The sequence below is a fragment of the Mus caroli genome, chromosome 5 (genome assembly GCF_900094665.2).
Source record: "Mus caroli chromosome 5, CAROLI_EIJ_v1.1, whole genome shotgun sequence".
NCBI lineage: Eukaryota > Metazoa > Chordata > Mammalia > Rodentia > Muridae > Mus > Mus caroli.
In genome coordinates, this window is record NC_034574.1 from 30,590,169 (window position 1) to 30,596,258 (window position 6,090).

The following is a 6,090-nucleotide window of genomic DNA, read 5'->3' on the forward strand; positions in this document are numbered from 1 at the left end:
GCGTTGCCACGGTAACCGTGGTTCGTTGGGCTCCTTGTGCCCAGAATCTGTGTCCCAAAGCAAAGAGTGCTAGATTACCATGCTGAAAGAAGCAGCCAGAAGGTCCCAGGGGTGGGATTAAGAGTGTCTAGGGTATCCTGTATGTGTCAGCCTTGGCTTCCACTGCCGAAGTAAACATAGCGGTTAGGCTTGAGTGGGGATGTGTTGGGCACAGCTGGTTGGCAGCTGAGTGTTTCATTCCCCAGTTGGGAGGAGAGGACCAGGCAGCTGCCACACCAGGTGCAGTCTCAGCTAGAAACACCCCTTGCCTAGTTGAGGCTGCAGGTATGAGGTGGCCAGAGTGGTCCATGCAGAGCAGAGTGGGGTCCAGGTGCCTGTCCAGTGCTCTGCAGTGGCTACAGCCTGCTCCAGCAAGGTGGCTGCAGGGACAGCCATGTGTAGGATGTGACTCCCCAAGCAGGAGCCAAAAGGGACGACCAGCTTCTCTAAAGTCACCCTCCCCTCCACAGAAACTAAGCCCAGCTGGACAGGGGCCAGGTTAGCAGTTGGGGGTCACGGGTCTCCCACCATCATGGTTCTTCATGCTTCCATGGACAGGTTTGGGATAGATTCAAGAAAGAGGGTTGCTAAACCCAAAGGAACGGGTGCAGAAAGCTTTGCAAGGCAAATAAGGCACTCCCAGCAGGCCTGTGATAGGCTAAGTGTCCCTTCAGAGCCCCGCCTCCCTGCTGCAGACTGATAAGCCTTAGTTTAAAGTTGGACACCTTATTTTCCAGGCTCTGAACCGTGAGAACTCCCCCATGCCTTTTGCCTCCCACCAGGGTGACCATGGTATCAGGGCAGTGGGCAGAGAAGCCAGGAGTAGGGAGGGGGTGGGGTAGGTATTGGGGGGGGGTGTCCTGCTTGCTGAAGTGAGTTTGTTTCAGACACTTCGATGCTGTTCCATAACTAAGTTAGCAGCCATCAACCATCGTATGAGGACCTTTCAGGACCTTTGAACCATCTTAAAATGGCAGTTCTAATAGATTTCAATGACTTGATGCCTGTACCCCCATGGGTGAGATTTTTATACATCCTCTTTCCCTTTGTATCACTGCCCATTTTATAGACATGGACGCTAAAGACCAGAGAAGGGAATTTGTCCAGGATTTGAACCTAAATATGTCATGGTTTGGATCTTCAATGTTCCCCCAAAAGTCCATGATCCCCAGGTTGTGGGAAATGGTAGAACCTTCAGGAATCAGAGCCTAGAGGCAGGAAACTAGGTTATTGGAGGAGTGCCCTAGAAGAGGAAATTGAGACCCAGCCTCCCCCCACTTCCTGGCCACCACAATGTAAACAATCTTTTCCTCATGCACTCCTGAGGTTCTATCGAATGCTCCCACGGGCCCAGTGCAACAGGGCCGCCTACTGACATGAACTAGAACCTCCACAATCATCCTTTCCCATCCCTGAAGTTGTCTGTATCATAACAGCAATGTTTCACAGCCACGAAAACCCCAATGCAGCTCCGAGTCTGCTCACGTCTCACATCCGATTCATCCCAACTCCAGCTCACATGCCACTCCACAGAGCATCCTATCTGCCTGGCCGGGTTAGAGGTTTCCTCTGTTGGAGCAGAGGTCATACTGAGACAACGTTGCCACCAAATAGAGCCCTTACAACCAAAAATGAGGTATGGTCCTCTCAACTGTCCCTTGAGTCCAGGGTCCTGACAACTACCTCAGGACAGGCTTGGTGTGTCGAGTCTGGGGGACAAGGCTGGGAAGAAGGAGGGGGTGAGTGTGGCCTTTCATTCTACTTGAAAGACACCAAGACCCAAGAGAGGGATGGGCTGTGCAAAGTGGAAGGAAGTCAGTCATGGGTTTCAGGGTCAGAGTGACCTAGGCACTCATCTGAGGTACTTAAAGCATGTTGTCACGGGGCACTGCCAGACCTGGAGGCTTGGTCCACACATGTGGTCATGATTCAGGCTGTGCCTCACCCCCTTATCATGAGCTCCAGACCCAAGACCAGGCCATGCACATGCCCTTATAAGATTGCTTATATTGACATCACAGTTTGGCTGCACACTCCCCTGCCCTCGTGTTGTCTACATAAAGGCTGGGCCAGGGTACCAGGAATAGCTTCTTTTCCTCCTTAGGATTGTGATAGAAAACATAGAACATGAAATGTCCTATTCACCATTTTAAAGGCCATGTTCAGTGACATTTCAGACGACTTGCTGGGAGCATGTGATCATCTCTTGGCTGGGAGAAGGAGAGGGAAATAAAAGAGAAACACACACACACACACACACACAGAGAGAGAGAGAGAGAGAGAGAGAGAAATAGATGGGGTGGCAAGAACCTCTAAAGATTTGTCCCTACAACCTGCTTTCTCCAGCAGAGCACCATCTCCCAAAATGCCCCCACCAGCTGGGGACCCAACATTCAGAACACAAGCATGTGGGGGACATTTCACAGCCAGACCGTGACAGGGTGAATGCACTGTGTGCCTGGCTAGCGCTTGTGTTCCCAGCCATCTGCAATGGATGCCTCTGCTGTTTCCAGGAAGTGGGTTTTGTGACTCTATCAGGGAATCTCACAGCTGCTAAGGAGAAAATTCAAGTATAGTTCATTCGTGATCGACGTCCAGCCAATCAACAGATGTCTCTAAGCATCTGTGTGAGCCATATCTGTGGTGCCTGCAGCTCTGCACAGCATGTGACTCTGAGCATCTGGGATATTTAGGGACATGGCATAGATAGGGGTGTGTGTGTGCGCAGTTGTGTGTGTCTGTACATGATGTGTGTGTGTGTGTGTGTGTGTGTGTGTGTGTGTGTGATATGTTGAGCACACATGCCATGACAGTTCTATGGAATCCAGAGGCAGCTTGTAGAGTCAGTTCTCCCCTTCTACCATATGGGTCCCGGGGATTAAACCCCGGTCACAAGGTGGAAAGTGCGTATACCTGCTGGACCATCTTGCCAGTGCATTCTTTCTCCTCCTTTTAAATGACCTCTAAAGAAATATGAAAGCCACTGATGGCTCCTTGCATACCTGTCCTAAGAAAGGGGTTTGGGAGCCATCTAAGGCAGGGTTCTCGGACAGGTCAGACTCTGGCGACAGGCAGCCTGTCAGGGAAAATGCCTGAGCAAACAGGCTCACAGAGTTCAAGAGGAGCATCAGGTTTTTCGGAGAAAAACTTCATCCCCTGCATGCCCGACAAAGGCACAGAGGGTCCAACAAGAACATCCTGGGCCCCTCCAGAGATGGAGGTGAGATGCTGTCTTCACAGCTGTGTCACTGCTGGTGTTACTGAATATGGGGTCACAGCTTGTGCCCCAAACCAGGCTCAGCCGCTCATCACCAAGTCATAGAGTCAAAGTAATAGTGGAAACCAGAAAAAGGGAGGTTTATTCAGTGTGGCCACACTGGAAAATGGACTAAAGAGGATTGTCTTTGTCCTACTCCTAGGACCTTGGAGAAGGTTCCAGCCAAGGGAGCCACTGGACAAAGGCCAGGACTGGAAAAGAGCAACAGCTGGATCCCAGAATAAGACCAAGAGCCCTGCAGCTGTGTGAGAAAGGAGGGGTGACTGTAGGCAAGACAGAGAGCCTGTGATCAGGTAGCAAGTGAGCACTGCCCAAGGTCATAGTGATTGGGCCAGGGTCACGGCCCAAGGCTCCTACTCCCCTCAGTTGGGTCTTATTCCAGAATTTTCATCTTTGGTCACCTATGTGACAGGGAGGAGGTGACGAGTCCTGAGGGTCAGCTGCTGGTACAAGGCCACCCTGTGATCCTTACTGAGGAGGAATTTGTCACGTAGCCTTATGCTATGGCTAGCTACCCGAGAGATGGGCAGAACCTGGCCAGGTCACCTGGTAATCAGCTGCCAGTTGATGTGTGACCTAGAGCAATTCTCTTCTTCTCGGGGCCTCAGTTTCTCCCCCATCCAGCAGGGTATTGGAAGGCAGGGTCTTGTGCTGGGTAGAGACTGTTTGTGAATGGAGTTCTGAGTTGGAGTGGATTGGCCTTGTGAACTCTCCTGTTTACAGCCCCATGAGACAGACCGTGGAGGGTGGGTAGGAACTTAGCTGTTGGGGCTTCGTGGGAACCCAAAGGAGTTGCACAACGCTCTGGCAGCAGCTGGCTGACTCTGAAAAAAGTTGTTTTTCATGGAGTGCAGCTGCCTGTGCAGCTGAGGGTCATCCCACTTAGCTGGGAGTGGTTAGGGGCCACTCTCCCAAGGCTGGGAGAGCATGGGGCTGCTATGGCTACCTACACAGTGCCCCGGTGTGTGGGGATTGGCCCCTGGCATATGGTGAACCCTCTCTGAGAATCCCTGGCCATCTGTGGGGGTATGAGTTGTGTGACCATGACCTCCCTGAATACCATAGCTCAGAGCCGAAGGTTAATGGGTCAGAACCCAGACAGTCGGGCTCTCTTAGCTTAGATACTCCACCTTCAGCCTTCCACATCATATAAGGTCAACCAGAGGCCAGAGAAGAGAGTGGGGTAGGAACATGAAGAGAGGAGACAGTTGGGAACACTTTGGAGCTCAGACACCCCTGTGTGCCATTTCATTCAGGAAAATAATACTGACTTCACTTTACAGCTGGGGATACTAAAGTAGCCACACCACCCTGGACTGGGGCAGGCTGGTGGGGAGGCCTAGGGGGACTTGTAGATTCCCAATGCTAGATCCAGTATGGATCCAGACAGACCCAGGTCAGCACAGCTGGATGAATTGGTGACTGGAGGGGAGGTCTGTGAACCCCTGTATTTCAGCTGCTATGGGATGGAAAGGGGCCTAGGAAGGAGGCCTGCCCCAGTAGGGGTGGAGCTGAACATTGAGTCAGTTAAGCTTCTGTCTATGTGGAAAGCACTAACATGTGGTATGAGCAGCAGAGTAAAGACCTGCTTCTGAAATGCTTGTGTGATGTGCTCATGTCAGGGTCTTCACAGAAGCAAGCAGGATCTACTGGGCTTGGACCAGTCATGTGGGGGCTGAAAGGCAGGCAGGCTAGGAAGGGCAGACACTGTGTGAACTGTACCAGGCTCTGAAGGCAGATGGGGTCTTTCAGAAGATGCTAGTGGTGAGCATATAGGGACAAGGAGTGGACAGAAGCGGGTAGCCATTGGGTGACTAAGGCAGAATGTTGGTATAGCCATGCTGTGGTAATCTATGCCTTCCACTCAAAGCTGAGAGAGTGGCAAGCAGATACCAGGCCCCCTCCTTACAAATTACTTGACACTTTCTAGTCCCTTCCTCCTGGGCACTGAGGCACACCCCCCCCCTTCTAGTTAGCCACACAGCACACAGCCACCCATCCTCCACAGCCACCCATCAAATTAGGACATCTGTCTCCGGAGGACTCCAGTAGGAGACACTGATGCTGCCCTGGGTGTTTGAGGCTGGGGAACAGCAGCCCTAGAGTGGGCCGCTCAAAATGCCTGCAGTTTATTCTGGAGAAGGAGTTTGGATCATGCCTCTGCAGCCCCTGCTCTGTGCACAGGTTGAGCTAGAAGGTCTCAGATCCTTCTGAACTCTATGATACAGATCTGCATGGTTGTAGATCACCATCTCCAAACCTGCCCTCCCCACCACCACCAAGTCCTTCTGAGAATTTTCGCTTGGAAAATCTGGACTGTGTCTGCTTCCAGCCACTATGGGATTGTGGGTAGGGTGTGTGAAAAGAAAAAATAGATAGATAGATAGATAGATAGATAGATAGATAGATAGATAGATAGATAAAATGGATGGATGGATAGATAGATGTAGATAGACAGACGGACAGACAGACAGAGGTAAGCAGGGGCAGAGCTCAGCCACATAGCAAAGTGTTCATGGAAGGGCTCAGGTACTCACTGGGAGCCAGTACCCTTTTAACTGCTTAGCAGGAATGACCTTGTTTCCCATAGCAACCAGGAGTTGGGTAGTGTCAGGAGGGAGAGATAAGACCTCAAGCTGGATGTGAAGGAACTATCCCAGCAGCCTGACACAGGCTGCCCATAACAGCAGGCAGCCCTGGGATCTGGTGCGTTTCATATGCATGACATTTTATCAACCTGGAAAGGCCACTTACAGTTCTCAGAATGACCCCAG